Here is a 17,353-nt window from a genome sequence, read left to right on the forward strand (position 1 = left end):
CTGCTTCCTGGTGCTGGGATTAAAGGGCAACCATAGTTTGTTTTTAATAGTTGCCCTTTATCAAGTTTTTGTTCTAGTTTTAGTGTGAGGGTTTTAAAGCCAGAAATATGATGTTTTGAATTTATTTAGTATCCTTCTATATCTCTATATGCTATATATATCCTGGTATTTTAGTTTGCTAGTATGGCAAATTCTATTGATTAATTTAATTTAATTTTATGTGAGTGTCTTGTCTGCATGTATTTACGTGCAGTGCTGGAGGAGGTCAGAAGAGGGCAACAGTTTCCCTGGAACTACAGTTAGGATGGTTGTGGGTCCTGGGAATGGAACCTGGGTTTTCTGCAAAAAAACAAGTGCTCTCAACTCCTGAGCCATCTCTCCAGCTTCTTCTTCTTCTTCTTCTTCTTCTTCTTCTTCTTCTTCTTCTTCTTCTTCTTCTTCTTCTTCTTCTTCTTCTTCTTCTTCTTCTTCTTCTTCTTCTTCTTCTTCTTCTTCTTCTTCTCCTTCTCCTCCTCCTCCTCCTCCTCCTCCTCCTCCTCCTCCTCCTCCTCCTCCTCCTCCTCCTCCTCCTCCTCCTCCTCCTCCCCCTCCTCCTCCTTTTCTTTTTGAGCCAGAGTTTCTGTGTGTAGCTCTGGCCGTCCTGAAACTCACTTTGTAGCCCAGGTTGGTCTCAAACTCACAGAGACCTGTGCACCTGTCTCCCAAGGGCTGAGATCAAAGGTGCGCATCACCATTGTTTGGTGAGCATGGTGCTTTACCACAGCAGTACACAAGAAACTAATACAGAATCTGTTCCTGTTTTCTGAGTTGATGATTTAAGATGCAAATAATGAGAAACTCAGCCCAAGCTGACTTCAACAGAAGGGGCCGCAGTGTGAGCACAGCTTCTTTTTTTTTTTTTTTTTTCGGAGCTGGGGACCGAACCCAGGGCCTTGCGCTTGCTAGGCAAGTGCTCTACCGCTGAGCTAAATCCCCAACCCTGAGCACAAGCTTCTTAAGACGCCTAAAGGACGGACTCATCAGAGCTGGCTGAGTGTGTAACTCCGAGTTGTGGTCCAGCACCCCACTCAGTCTTCTGACTCTGCTGTCCTCATTGAGCTCTCACAGGCGAACTCCACTCACACACCCAAGATAGCTACTGTAGGTTCAGGCATCACACAGACCCAGCAACATCGAGAATGAAGGCAATGTGGGCTTGGTGGCACAGGCGTGTAATCCTAACTACTTGGGAGGCTGAGGCAGGAAGATTACAAGTTCAAGGTCAGCCTAAGAAACTCAGTGAGACTCTGCATGAAAATCAGAAGTAAACAAGAGGTTTGGGGATCTGGGCCAGTGGTAGAGCACTTGCCTAGCATGTGATGCAAGGCCCTGGTTTCAATGCTCCATACTGGGGGAAGAAAGGAAGGAAGACTTCCCCAGAAGTTTTATCGATGCCTCTCTCATTCCCTGGCCATTAGGAGAATGGGACTGCCATGGTAGCCTTAGACTAATTACTATGATATACAGACTTTCTTCAAGACCTGTGACCACATGAGGATGAGGTACTTGAACAAATCTTGGGTTTTGTTGCAAGGAAGGATGGTTTTGTGGCCACCAGGAAGGAGTCTGTGTCTGTCTCTCACCATCTGACCACATCTCCACACATGGTCTGATGTCTGACCACATCATGGCTTTGACTAAACCCTTCAGTGGTGACTTGCTAACTCTCGCCTGAATTCTGAGCTGCATGAATGGTGCTTCAGGCTTGCAGGGCCTGGCTTTAGGCACCATGCGGCCTTTTCTCCACCTTCACTCTACTTTTGTTTTTCCATTCCCATTGGCCCCAAGTGTCCTGTTTCCTACCCTTGACATACCACGCCACAATATTACTGTCCATTCTCAGAAAGGCATTGTTCTCTTCAGGAAGCTTCCTCGTGATCCAAGTGCCTCTCTCTGTACCCCAACAGTACCCCCGCACCCCATCCATTCACCCTCTTCTCAGTCCTCTGTGTACCTGGCATTTCTCACTAACTCCATTGACCTGAGGTGCTCCCTGCTGACCTATCCTGAGACTGCAGGCCTGCAGAGCTCCCTGTGCTGTGAGGGGGTGCTCTTCTGTCTGGTCTTTGCTTCTTCCTGATTCCCTAGTGTGGAGATGTACCTCCATGTGCTGCTTGAGACAAGAACGCTTGTCTCATTTAACCCATTTTATCTCCCAGTGTACCAACCCTATTTTCAAATGTCTTCACAGTTTCTCACCTTCCTCTCTATACTGCCTTATGTTGGGCATCTACATTGTGTGGATGACTCCAAGTCAATGCCCTCCCCTCCCACGCCCGGACTCCGGCCTGTGCATCCTTTCTCAGCAGGGTAGCCCATGTGCTTTTTGAGGATGCTCTGTCCAGCCTGGACCTGTCCTTTGTTCTCTAGACAACTTTCTCTGGGTTGCCAGCCACTTCTGGTCAGATTTCTCCAGAATTTCTCAGCCACTTCTTTATTTTTATTTTTAAAGTCTGAGACAGGGTTTTACTCTGTAGCCCAGACTGGCCTGAGACTCATTCTGTGGGCAAGGCTGGCCTTGAACTCACAGCAGTTCTACCCTGGTTTCCTGAGGCACCGTGTATGGCGCTATTAGCCATCTCTTATCCTGCTCTCTTTCTTTTGTGAACCAAGCTTCCGATTTCTCTGGTACAGCTTCCAGAGCCTCTGCTCTGCCTAGAGTGCAAACCACAGTCAGTTCTGGAGTCCTCATCCTTCATGGACCTCCATGTGCTGCTTGAGACAGGTGCCAATGGTGAAGTAACATGGGCGCTGTGTTAGCTGAGGAGTTGGGATGCCTTTTCCAGGAGGCCAGGTTTATTGGGGGGGGGGGACTCTAGGGTTGAGAATTAATTAGCAGGTGACCAAGCAAAGAAGTGAGAGGGGTTGGTAGCATTGCAGGCCTCTGTGGTACTATGAGCTGAGCAGACTTGACTCTGAGGCACTGGAAGGAGTGGGGGAGGGGTGGCAGTGTGCAGTGTATGTGGGGAATGGGAAATGATACCTTAGGAGAGAGTAGTCTCGAGAAGGAGGGCTGTGTTTTATCCTGACAGCTCTGAAAAGCCACCGTGGGGTTATTTAGCAGAGGAGTAATGGGTCTATATTTTCATTTCCAGAAGATTCTTTGCTGACACATGGAGCATAAATCTGAGGGTTAGAGGAGCACTGTGTAGTGTGATATGGAGAAGTGATACAGATAGGAGGGAGGGTGGCAGCCAAGAGCATTTTGGAGTCACCCACCACACAGGACTGCCTGGGTGGGGGCCCTGGATGGTTTGGAGAGGCAGACCAAGGTAGACATGAATGTGAATCCTCATGGGGTCTCCCAGATTATTCAGCTGTAACTACTGGGTGAATACAGCAGGGGCCCTGGAAATGTCTGCAAAGAGAGCGAGGGGAACATTCGGGCTTTCTGAGGTGTTCTACAGTTTGGACAGCCAGCACATGGGTTGTGCCTCTGTGATAGAGGGAAGCAGCTTTTGAGGTGTTTACAGTTGGTTCTACTGATGGCGCTGCCTGTCCCAGCCGCAGAGGAACACAGGTGGGCTCACAAACACACACATGCACACACATGCACACACACACACACACACACACACGTACTTTTTTTTTTTTTTTCTTTTTTTCGGAGCTGGGGACCGAACCCAGGGCCTTGTGCTTGCTAGGCAAGCGCTCTACCACTGAGCTAAATCCCCAACCACACATGTACTTTTGTTCCAAGGACTTGGGCTATTTGTCCAAACCTAACATGGAGTTCCCAGATTGCCCCACTGCTCTGCAGCCAGGGAGTTCAACACACGTAAGAAGGAGGCTGCAGTCAGGTGTCGAGGTGTCTGAGCACGGGTCCCATCTCAGGCCCTGTGCTGGCTCTGAGTGAAGAACAGGACAGGTGCCCAGGCCTTTCAGTCTCATGGGCTCTATGTCTACCCAGGCCTAGAGGTGTCGTGCAAAGCAAGCCGCTGAGCTACACAGCCCCTTGGCGATGCTGTCTGGGATGCAAGGCTTGTCTTGTACTTGATCTTGCTGCTTCCAGAGAGTTTCTTTTTATTTCTCTTTCTCTTACTTTCTATTTTTTTTTACTAATTAAAAAAATATTGTTAATGAGGAGGTTGGAGGACACTGTTGCAGAGTAGGATCTCGGGGTCAGACTCACCATGGGGCTTTTGCAGCAGACGCTTCACTACAGAGCAACCTGCTGGTCCCCATACTCTTCCTTTCCCTTTTGAGATACCAGTCTTGCTAACCTGGAACTTAATGAGTAGCCCAGGCTAACTTGTCAAAACTTGAGTTGAACTTGTCAAAATCTCCTCTTTCCTGAGCTAGGCCTATGGGCACCAGACACCATGCCCAGTTCTCTTTTTGAAAAAAAATTTTTTTATTAACTTGAGTATTTCTCTTTTTGAAATTTTTATGAGAAAGTATTTACTATGAAGACTCAGAGAAGCACGTTTATTAGAACCCTGTATGCTGGGCATAAGAGCTGCTAGCATCCAAGAGGCAGCTGCAGGAACAGCTTGGGTTTAAACCATCCTGGGCTACATTGTGAGTTCCAGACTATCTTGGGCTATAAAGCAAGACTGTCTCAACACCTGCCTCCTCTGTTCTCAACACACACACACACACACATACACACACACACACTCACACACACTCACAGACACACACTCACACACACACTCACACACACTCACACACACTCACAGACACACACTCACAGACACACACACTCACAGACACACACACACTCACACCCCCACACACCCACATACACACACACCCACATACACACACCCCCACACACATACTCACAGACACACACACACTCACACACACACTCACACACACACACTCACACACACACACACTCACAGAGAGAGAGAGAGAGAGAGAGAGAGAGAGAGAGAGGGAGAGGGAGAGGGAGAGGGAGAGGGAGAGGGAGAGGGAGAGGGAGAGGGAGAGGGAGAGGGAGAGGGAGAGGGAGAGAGACGTGCATATGCTCTATATACATCCAGGACTAAACCAAACCAACCCTCCCTTTACATCTATAAATTGATATAGGCCAGGGAAGTATTTCAAGTGAAATAGAGTCTAATGACTAGGTCCTTTTGTAATTAAACTTACAAGGCGGTACTTAATGTTCCTTTACTCAGAAGTTCTGTAAGTCAGTTTAGGTTCATAAAAATAAAGCAGTTTCTCAATCATGACAGGAAGGCAGACTTATTGATTTACTGATCTCCACCCCTTTAACAAACATTTATGGAGTTCCCAGGATGCTCCTGGCACTGCCTGAGATACTGGGGAACACAAATACTGTGTTAACAATGTGGTGTGGGATTAATTAACCCTGTTTGGGGATGTGGAGGTCAAGAAAAACCCTCATTTGGAAGCATCGTTTCAATAGGGTTTTGAAGGATGAATAAGAGTTCTCTAGCCAGAAGGAAGAGAGGGGGGGGGGTGGGGGAATGGAGGCTTTGGGAATTGGCTTTGGAGACATGTGTGCTATAAGGCATACATAGATTATTTATAGACTGTTGTCTTCTTCCCAGCCAGGAAATCAGGGTGAGGAACAGGGTTCAAAGGTCTCAGCTTACAGTGACAAAACTCCTTTGAGACCTGGCTCTTTCCTAATTCTGCCTTTAAATGAAGACTTATGATGAGCAAGTTGTCTGAATTGTGACCCCTCCACCCAGCAGGGCCACTAGATGCAGGAACTGGAAATGTCTGGATCCTGCTGCGCTTGGAGACCGTGAGTGAGTCCCGGATTTCCGTCCGTCCGCATGCAGGAGCAAAGGATTCTCCCAGAGGGGCCTAGGGCTGGGGACCGTTAAGAGTCCATGTGACAGCAGGGCTTGCTGTGCACCTTCTGTTCCTGCTGCCCTCCCCTCTCTCTGGTTTCTTCCTTCCGTCTGGCTTCCCACAGCCGTCCATCACCTCCCTCCTTCCTTGTCCTTCCCTCCTTTTTCCCATTGCTTCTGTCTCACCTCCATCTGTCTGACTCACCTCCCCTGGCTTTCCTCCTCACGCCTCCTGCTCACCTTGGGGTCACATCCTCAGGGCCCCTTCAGCTCAGCTTTAAGGGCATTTGGAAAGGGCAGAGTCAGGGTATACTGAACAGGCTGCTGTCCTTCTGCGTGGCATTTTAGAGTCTGGATTCGTAGGCAGGAACTCAGAGGGCTCCCTCCCCCTGCTCCTACATGTCTACTGGGCTGAAACCTATCTAGGCAGATAACCACCAAGCCTCCTTCAGGATATTGAAGACCCAGATGTTATATCATTTGCTCATAAGTTCCACAAAAGGCTTTGTTTCCCTGGTATGTGATAGAACAAATCTTTAATGAGGTTTCTTCCCCAAATCTCTCTAATAAAGTCAGCCATGTGTGTCCCCCATATTTTTCACAGGGCCAGCGGGTTGTCATTTGGGTGCAGCTGCTGGCCTCACTCCTTCCTGTCTAAGCTGCAAGGGCACTGAGCTGGTGCGTGTCTTCTGGGTCTAGACTGGGGGGAGCTGCTCTCTCTCTCTCTCTCACCAGCCTGGGGCCCCTGGTGACCCAGCACCTGCCTTCCCAGGAGCCAGAGATAACTATTGTGTTCTACATCCCAACTCCTGGGGCAACATCAGCTATTGAAGTCAGCCCCTCGCAAAGCAGCAACACCTTTGCCAATGAAAGGTCTGAGTCTGAGTATGTGAGGGAGAAAGTCTAGGGGCTTCTAGGGCAGTTCCCTTTGTTATTAAGTAGCACAGGGTTGGATTTCCTGGGCTATTGCAGCCCCGATGGGATGTCTGCACATGTTGTGGTCAGCATGCTGGGGATGGGGGAGCACAAACTCCCAAAGAACTGCTCACAAGTGCTACCTAGTTCCCAGGGTAGGAAATAATGGATGTGTACTTGAGATGTTGTTTCTTCCCTGGCAATTAGCATCATTTGAGTGGGCACAGAGAGCCTCCCCTACCATGACTTATAAGGGACACAGAGATGAGGTGAGGATGTAACCTTGGAGTCAGATGGTCTCCATGTTGGAGCTCCAGGTTTGTGGTCCCACACAGTGACAGATCACGGGAGAGCAGTGCCCTTCTCTGAGTTGATGCTTCCTTTGCTCAGAGCGAGTACTGAGTACACACAAATGCTCAGAAAGCGTCAGTTCTCCTCTCCTTAGATGTGTTTATCTTCTAGCTATTTTTAAAGGACCAAGAGGTGCCAGGTGCAGGGAGCTATTTCATGACATTTCAGCGCTGGGGAAATTTTACACAGAAACCATTCTGAGTCCTTTACCCATAGTTGTTCAAAGTACAAATCACATCTCTAATGCCAGCAACAGAGTTGAGGGGGAGGAAGATACACCCGATCCTCGATTCTCTATGGTGATGAGGGGTGTGGATAATGGAAAACAGCAGATAATCTCTGAACCTGCTTTGAGTCATTGGCGGCCATCACCTCCCCCAGTGTCGTTTTTTTTTTTTTGTGGTGCAGCTGACAAACTGCCACACAGACTCACGTTTCTCCTTTTCTATTTCCCTGTGTGTTACTTGGCAAAGCTACCGACTTGCTTTAAAATGGCCCAGGGTGAGGTGACAGAGGAGAAACGAGGAGGCCGGGAAGCTTCATGGCCCTGCCTGGAGTTGGGCTAGTGTGGCTGAGACATCTCCAAGCTCTCAACCTTCCTAACACTACAACCCTTTAATACAGCTCCTCATGGTGTGATGACCCCCGCTCCTAGAATTATTTTTATTGCTACTTCATAACTGTAGTTTTGCTGTTATGAAGTGATGCAAACCCTGTGAAAGCATCTTTGGACTTCAAAAGATTGAGAACCATTGCTCTGGGGGGGGGGGGTGTCGGGTGGGAAGGTTTAAGGACCCTCAGGTGGACAGGAGCTTGGCAGTGCCTGGCCTTTCTCTTCAGGTGGGCAGAGCCAGCTGCATCGATGTTGTGGGACTCTGGCATGAGCTCCCATTCCTTGGAAACAGGGATCGCCTCTTTCCCTACCCTTCTCTTACACAGGAACATGGCCCAAATGAGTGTGCTCACTGGAGGAGCTTTGGAGTCTTGGTTTGAGTTGGTGAAATACCTCCCCCTTCAGAAAGGGGGACTGAGAAGCCAGGGCTAGGGATATGATCATACTTACTCAGGAGTTATAAAGGCAGAAGGATCCTGAGTTTGAGACTAGTCTGGGCAACTTAGAGAGGAAAACGATAAGGGGTGGGAACGTAACTCAGTGGGAGATGCTTGCCTAGTGTGAGCAAGGCTCTGGGCTCCATCTCTAAGGGCATGAGAGGAAGAGTGAGGAGATAACCCAAATCTGGGGCTAGAGGGATGGCTCAGTGGTCAAGAACACTGATTGCTCTTCCAGAAGTCCCAGGTTCAATTCTCAGCAACCACATGGTGGCTTAGAACCACCTATAACAGGATCTGATGCCCTCTTTTCTGTTGACAGATGTACAGGAAGACAGGGCACTCAAATACATATAGAAATAAACCTTTAAGAAAAAAACCTCGGGGCTGGAGAGATGGCTCAGCGGTTAAGAGCACTGACTGCTCTTCCTGAGGTCCCGAGTTCAATTCCCAGCAACCACATGGTGGCTCACAACTATCTGTAATGGAATCTGATGCCCTCTTCTGGTGTGTCTGAAGATAGAACACTCATATGAAATAAATATTTTGAAAAACAAACAAACAAACAAACAAACAAACAAACAAACAAACAAACGAGCTGAAACAACCCAACCCAAAAATCCCCTAAATCTTACTAGGTCCTTAGCCATGCCTCATCCTTTTTTTTTTTTTTTTTTTTTTTGACTCAGTTTCTTCTGTAGGGACTGACTGGCCAGACTAAGAGATTTTTTCTCTTCCCTTGTTTCTGCTGCCCGCAGCACCCAAATCAACTTCCGAAATCCAAACACAGGGCCTCTTGTTGGCTACTTCTCCACAGTAGTTTTGATCAGCATGGGACATCCCAAGCCTCTCCATGGGTGTGGGGAAGTTGATGGTCAGTCTGACCCTTGTTGGGAGATGCTGAAGTGCCGCCCTGGCCAGAGTCAAGGACCCCTGGCTGGAGATGACAACTGATGGTGGATGTTGGGAGCTGCGGACCCATGTTTGCCCTGGTTTTTTTTCCTTGCCCCTTCTCTGCCCCCCTCAGCTCAAATGAAAAGGCAAAATGCATCAAGCTGCTGGCCTTTCTTGTTCCAGGGGCTCCCATTTGCCAGTTTGTGGGGCTTAATCACTTGTAGAAGGGAGAAAACTCTGCACTAAGAAAAGAGGATTAGCGCTCAGCAGGCTACCCAGGAGCTCCTAGAATGGGGCCACAGGATTGTGGGAGCAGCCATTTGTCATAAAAATGGCCCTGGGAACAGAGTTTCGGAAACAATCAGAGTAGGCAAGGTTTCCTAATGATAGGAAAAAACCTCCCCCCCTAGAATAATGGCTTTTACTTGGCACACGTTCTGTCTGAGACACACAGCCCTACCTATCCCCCCTCTGACGTGTGATTTTGGAATACCAGATGGGAAGGAGTGAAGCTGGGTGGCCCCTGTCTGGACTCAGTGTTAGGTCAGGGGCAGGTCCCCAGGTCTGTGTACCAATGTCACTATAATGGGGACAACTTCATGCAGAGAGCTCCTGGCAAATGGTTCAGTTAGAAAAGTCGTAGGTCCCCTCCCCTATGTCATCTCCAGCCTCTTTACACACGGTTTTATTCATACGCACATATATGTACCTGCATGCATACATACATCTTGTTCCTCTTCTGTCTCTATCTGTCCCTCCCACGACTCCCTAGTCTGTTCAAATTCGGGTCTTCCAAGAAGTGATGGGGGAGGGGTTGTGACCATCACAGCTGGCCTTGTCCTCTTTACATCTGTGCCAAGTCACTTATACAGATTGGATGAGACAACATGGCTCCCAGAAGGCCACCTTGGAATTCATGCACAGTGACTTTCAGGACCGACATGATTTCTCCCATGCCCTCTTCTGAAAGGTTCTGAAATGTGAAGCCACCTGGTCTTGTCCAGCAGCAGGTGTCTCTGGTTAGGATCCTTAACATGGGACTCGAGTCTGCAGCAAGGTCTCGTCCCAGTCTGGAGCGTAGGTGGCAGTTGTGGTGACTTAACTGTGGAGAAGAACTTCTGATCTTATGGCTGGGAGCAGGATAGAATGGCCGTGCCCTGGTGTCCTAGAGGAGGTGTTAGAACGGTGATGTTCTCTGACCTCATGATGGTGGTGAGATTAAAAGCGACAGTCATATAGTGGGAGCCCGCTGCAGGGAATATTCTGAGTCCATGGCTGGTTAGAGAGTGGCTAACACTGGTGATGATGAGCTGGATTTTGGTTGTACGAGTGAGGGGACATGTGGCGATCTTGGGCACTTCTGCCCACAGGGTGGCACAGTGGCTAGGAATCCAGCCCAGAAACACTTGGACCATGGCTGTTTTGTATGAGCGAAAAGGTCATGAAAGTCTTCCCACAGACTAGCTCTGTCCCTAGCTCTTGGCTTCTCAGCCCTCTCTTCCTCCCAGTGTCCTGTTGAGAGACACTGGTCAGGGTGATTAAGTGTCCGATTTGACAGGGAACCTGTTTAAACACTTATTGCTTTTCTAATTCCGGCTAAATCGACATTGGTTTTGTCAGTCTCCCGACATGGGTCAAGCTTGTTGCTTCCAATTTCAGGTGATTTCCGGCTTGTCACTCTCCTTCCTTCCACAGCCCACCTAATCGGGCGGGCTCTCAGCTGCCCAGTTCCTCCCGTGAGGCATCCGGGCTGCCTCCTAGGCTTGGCAATTAGAGACCTGGTCTCCAGCAGGGAGGACAGCTTCGGATTATTGCTGAGGAGGGAGAGCGCAGCCGCGTGTCCATAGCAACCCTCTGGCTTTCACCTTTACCGGAGCGAAAGGAGGCAAGGGAAGGGATAGGCAAGGGTTTTCTGGCCCCACACCTCAGCACCTCAGCAACGCACTGGATCTGGGACCTTGGTTCTGGGTCTTGTGTGTAGTGAGGGGAAACGGGCTTCCTTCCTCACGGGACAGTGATAATATGAGGCTGGGGTTGTAAGGGTGACAAATACTGAGGTGGGCGGCTGCTACACGTCTAGTTGAAACCAAGATGAAGGTCAGGGAAAGAGGGCATGCCACAGAGACTTGTGGCTCCCAGCTTGTCTTAAGGTGTGTGAGTCTATGAAGTCCTCTCCCAGCTTACTTTTCTTGTAAGTAAGTGTGGGCCTGAGGCAGCTCTGTGAACCTGTCCAGCCATTCCACTCAAAGTCACTGTGCTGTCCTCACAGGATGTCAGGGCTTACAGCTTCTCTGCCATATGTCGAGACTTTGGAGAGTTTCTACAGTTAGGAGTTACCTTTGTGCTATTTGAGGCCAACATGGTCTACACAGTGTGTTTCTAGTCAGCTAGAGCTGCATAGTGAGATCTCCCCCGACCTGCCCAAAAAGAAAGCTATCTTTTCAGAATATCACAAGGGTTCATGGCATTCACTTCAGTTCCTGGGTTTTTGTGGAAGGAGGCTGATTGTTGGCAAGTTCAGATTGGGTTTAAGGGGTGCGTGCAAGTGTGTGATTGTGCGTGTACATGTGTGCGCGTGTGTACGTGTGTGTGTGTGTGTGTGTAAAGCTGCCTTGAGTGCAAGTCTATGTGCTTGTGCCACCAGCAGAGGGCATCACACTCCTCACAAACCCTCCACAGGTCGCTCTACCCTAGGTGGGTGACCAGAGCAAATTGGAGCCTGTAGGGTCTGATCTCAGAGTTGTATCTAGTGTAGGACCCCCAGACCCTTCCTCTTTAGCTGACAGGTCTGCTGTGCTGGGCTCAGCAGGCTCAGGGCAAACCCCAGTCAGGTCCCACAGTTGCTTCTCATTCTCTCTGCAGGAGAGTTGCTCCCCAGGCCCAGAGTGAATTTCCCTATCAGTCCCTGTCTACCTGCATCTATTTCCTTGGGGCCTCCTTTGTGTCTGGGAAACGGTTAGAGACTTTCTTCTTTAATCCTTTTGGGGCAGGAGCTAAGAAGCCAATTTCCTCAGTATATTTTAATAAGTGGTGGGCACTGTTACAAATGCTAAGAATACAGCAGGCACGATTGCCACCCAGGTGAAGAAGCCCTTCCCTTGGAGGACGTCCTCACTATTCACAAGACAGTCAGTCTGGCAGGTGAAGGGATCTCTCCTTGATTTGGTCTTGCAAAGACACCATTTTGGGTAGTTCCAGGCTCTGGGGTGAAGCCCTCTCTAATCTGGGGTCTATGTGAGCCTCCCTCAGCTACTGGCTTTCTCGGTCCAGATGGGTGACCCTGTTTACAGAGTGCCTGTGCTACCACTGGGAACCCAACAAGCCACCACGGTGACAATGTTGGCACTCTGTGCCCATTTCCCCAGCCTTTTCCTAGACACACGTCTTTCCTGTCACAGAGCCAATACCTTTCATTTGACCTTGACCCCGCAGACAACTGCTCCCATCTGGAGTGATTCATCTGTCCAGAACAGTAAGTCCTCACACCGAAGCGCCAGAGAAGGTTCGTGAGAAGCATTTAATAACGTGTCTTGGTCTTCACAGCCAGCTCTGGCAGAAGACATAAGGGTCTGGCTTTGTAAGGTGAGTGGGGAGATGTGCGCCTCATGGTCCCTGGCAGAAGAATGGCAGCTGGGAGCCACAGGGGTGGGATCCCAGCCCATGGCTCCTCCCAGTGCTCTGCCAGGTACCCTTCCCACCTTTTCACCAGGGAGGGACCAGCTGACCCGCATGGCCAAGGGCACACTCAGTGTTTCCCCCAGAGAGGGCTCCTTAGAGCTCTCCTGTCATCATAGAAGCTTCTGAGCGGCCTGGATACGAGTGACAAGCAGAGGGGATACCTTCTTGGCAGAGGAAAGAGCCCAGTGGTAGGGTGGAGTCAACAGATATGACTGTTTTGGTTCACGAGAGCTAGCTGTTTGATGTCGTGACTCCATTTTTCCAACTGTAGAATGGGTATGCTGATCTGACCCTTGGCTGTTGGCACCACGTATGCACAGAACAAGTCCCAGAAAGTGCCCCAAGCATGGACAGGCCATAGGTCTCCTTTGTCCCCATCACATTGATGTCTAAACTAACAATTTCATTTTTGCTTAGCAAAGCAGGGAGTTGGCATGCATAGGTAGCTAAGAGGTGTTAGTGTGTGGCTTGGTGGCCAGGGGAAGGCACTGTAGTCATACCTTAGTCTTTATGTGATAGATGGGTTATAGTTAAGTTTTCACACACCTCACCTCAGAGTCTGAGCATAGAGGAAATCAGAGAAAAGAAACATTATAGGGGATTTATACTTATCAACTGGCATTCCTAGGGCTAGGGATACAGGACAGGGGCAAGGACCCTAAAGTCAAGGTGCCCCAAACCCTCACAAATGTACTCAGACTCACTTATTCAACATGCCCTCTGCATTCAGGGCGAGTTGTTGTTCCGGTGGTGTGTGGGTATGCATATGTGTTTGTGTGTGTGTTCATGTGTATATGTGGGAGTTTGTACGTGTACCTGTGTGTTCATGTGTGGATGTATGTTCACATGTATATATATATTCATGTATGTATGTGTTCACGTGTGTTCATGTGTCTATGTGTGTTTATGTGTGTATGTTGTACAGTTTGTACCCTAAGCTCCTGTCATCAAGGGACTTATGGTACAAATTAAAAGCAGGAGAGAAAAATCACACAAAAGAAATGGCAAGAATATTCAGAAGGGAGAGAAGATATCCAAGTGTGTGTGTGTGTGTGTGTGTGTGTGTGTGTGTGTGTGTGTGCACATAGAGGAGGCTGAGGAGGTCCCTGTTCCTTACATCCCAGGATGACTGATCTCAGGGCAACCTAAGGCAGGAAGGCATCAGAAGCAGAAGGGAGGAGGTTCTATAGCTCGCTGGTGACCTTGAGAGGCGTGGAGACCTTTCTAACATTAGCTTATGGGAATGGGAGCAAGAGTGCCTCAGTCTGTGGGCTTCCAGGAAGTGCAAATAAAGTAATTTATGTAAAAGCTCTGAGGGACTATGCAAGCACAGTTGTTTTGATCATTATAGCACCAATTAATTTAACGACGAAGCTTCTAGATTTGAACACGATGCCGACCGAATCTGGGTAGATTGATGAGCTAGGTCTGTGGTCCAGAGCTGCCTCTGATCTACACCCCCCTAGATGCCTAAGGGGTCCCCCATTATTATTTGTCATGGTGTTTATTATCCACCCACCCATCTGTCATACAGGCACAATCAGATCCCCTGCTTGGTGCTGACAACACAGGCCACTACTTCTAGTCAGCTCTGATTAGGCAATGAGTCCTGAAGAATGACAGGAGGGACTCGTAGAGCTGGAACACCCCGGAAACACCTTTTTGCCACACCCATTTTAACACATGGAAAACTGCTTGTTTGTTAGGGAAAGGCTGTGACTTCCTCTTCCCTTCTCTTCCTGGTTTCACTCTCAGGCCTCTGCTGTGTGATGCAGAGACATCAGTTCTGCCTCTAAGAAAGGCACAGCGCAGCAGATGAAGTCATGAGAGTTGCACTGCTTGATGGTGACAATGTTAGCAAGGGGGCCAAAGACAGAGGGGAAGGAAGGGCCCTGGTTTGCATTGGGGATTTCAGGAGAGGAAGGATTTTCTGAAACAAAACAAAACAAAACAAAACAAAAAGACAACAACACCACCAAAACAAACAAAAAACCAAAATCCCTACCCCCCCCCAAAAAAAACAACCCCCTTAAACTACGCCTCGAAGGTTAAGGAGAAATGTGGTGGATGAGGTGTGGGGAGCAGCATGAGAGGCAGAGGGTCTGGGTTAGTTAAGACATGGAGGTCTGTGTTGGCACAACTCTGGTGATACTGAGGCCCAGGCTGGAGGTGGTAAGGAGTGAACTGAGACAGAGGTTGGAGCAGACTGAAAGCCTGTAGTGGAGCCGGCTTGGCCTGTGGTCACCCTTCCCCAGTCTGTGAACCCTGACCTTATCCACTCTCCACTACTTCTTGAAGCAAGAAACTTCACTCCACCCCAACCCCTCATCTTTACAGCCAGAAGAGGTCCATGTTCCACCCTTTCGCTTTAAGCAGTGTAAAGACTTAATGGCTCCAGTCCTACCACCTCCACAAAGTCTCTCTACAAGTTTTTAATTTTTATTTTATTTTATGTAGATAGTGTTTTGCCTGAATTTATGGCTGTGTACCAATTGCATGCAGTTCCTTTGGAGGCCAGAAGAGGGCATCAGATACAAAGGAACTGGAGTTGCAGCCGGTTGTGTGTGCTGCTATGTGGGTGCTAGGAATCAATCCTGGCCTCCTAGAAGGGCAGCCTGTGCTCAGTGGTCTTCAAGAAGAGCAGCTAGTGCTTTTAACCACCGAGACACTTCTCCAGCTGCTGGGATGCCTCCCTCTTAAAAATATTTTATTTATTAGATGTCTTCATTTTACTCTTTTTGTGAGTTTCACCTGTGTGTTTGTGTGTGCACCCAGGTGTGTTTACTGCTCTCAGAGGTCAGAAGAGGACATCAATCTCCTGGAACTGGGGTTATTATTGTTTGTTACCGTTATTACTGTATATGTGTGCTCTGAACTGAACTCAGGTCCTCTTCAAAAGCAACATGTGCGCTTAACCTCTGAGCCATCTCTCTAGGCTCTCCCATGAAGTCTCTTTTGTCTTAATGAACTCTAGTGTCTTGCCTGCTCATTGGGATTTGTGTTGCTGCTGTTTGTCACCCATGCAGCTATGACTTCTCTATAGAAAGCACGTAAGCTCCCAAGGGTTGCCTATTGGATGTGGACAGACCTGTGCTTCACCCTGGCTCTGCCACTCATTACTCATTAGTATTTATAAGAAGTCTTAAAAATATGTCTAGTGTCTCAATTGTTTCATGATGCTCCCAACTCATGGGTTGTTGTGTATAGACATGATTGTGGTACACTTGGACATGTAACAGTGGTGGGAAGATACTGGGTGCAGTGCAGCTCAGGGCAGATGGAAAGGCTGTTCCCCTCAGCCTCTGTGGATGCAGAGATCCTGGCTGATTCACTCATCTGCACACACTTTAAAGTCACAAAGCTGTGGCTGGCACTCCCTTGAGGCTATCAATGGGGATGTGAGAGTGTTAGCAATTGACCCAGGGCTTCTCTGAAAGCCAGATGTGTGCTCTGTGCTAGGAACAGAGTCTTTGGAAGTGAACAGCCCATGGGCTAGAGTGGAAGCTGGAACAGGAGGTATCCATGTGCTGGTCGATGCTTACTAGCCAGTAAAAACTTGGTAGCCACTGGCAGGAAGAAACAAGCCCTGAAGGACGTGTGTGTTCTTTCTGTGGGGTAGACATTCCTACCACAAATGATTTCAAGTTGCCACTGTGATGCTGGTGAACTGGAGTTCAGAAGACCTGTCACAGTGGACTTTTAAAAACCACCTGCTGGGTGTGGTGGCACACACCTTTGATCCCAGCACTTGGGAGGCAGAGGCAGGTGGATCTTTGTGAGTCTGAATCCAGCTTGGTTTACATATCGAGGCCCAGGACAGTCAGGGTTACATAAAGAGACCCTGTCTCAAACCAACCAACCCACCCACCCACACAAGCAAGTAAGTAAGCAAGCAAGCAAACAAGCACTCATCCACCCACCCACCCAACCAACCAACCAAGCACCCAAGCACCCAACCAACCAACCAAGCATCCACCCACCCACCCACCCACCCAACCAACCAAGCACCCAAGCACCCAACCAACCAACCAAGCATCCATGCACCCATGCACCCAAGCACCCAACCAACCAACCAACCAAGCACCCAAGCACCCACCCACCCAAACAACCAATCAACCCACCAAGCACTCAACCACCCAACCAACCAAGCACCCAACCACCCACCCACCCAACCAACCAGTACTGCCCAGCACACTGTGGAGGGGCAAAGTTGCTATGTCCAGTGATGTGGGAGGTTTGAGGGTGGGGGTGGGATAGGATCCTTATATTGGTCTGCTCACAGAAGCCAGGGACCCTCTTTTCTTTTATTTTATAGTGTAGGAAGCTGAGGACCAGAAGGGCATCTTATTGTGTTGGGTGACCATCCATGGTAGTCAGGACTCCCCCATGGGGAGTGTGCTCCAGCTTTAAGTACAACTTTTCTCAGGACACAATTTTTGCACCCATGGTGGGAGAGCATCCTTCTCAAGTTTAGACCATTTCCAGATGGGCTCTGGCTGTAGAGCAGCTGTATTCATGATGGTGGCATTTCTTCCCTATTTGGATCCTGCTGTCACAGTTAGAATAACTGACCCAGAAAGGTTAGTGGATCCAGAAGTCAACCTGTGTGGTAGAAAGGGCAAAGAAACTTCCAGGCCTGGAAATTAATTTTC

Source organism: Rattus norvegicus, chromosome 2 (genome assembly GCF_021556685.1).
Source record: "Rattus norvegicus strain SHRSP/BbbUtx chromosome 2, alternate assembly SHRSP_T2T, whole genome shotgun sequence".
NCBI lineage: Eukaryota > Metazoa > Chordata > Mammalia > Rodentia > Muridae > Rattus > Rattus norvegicus.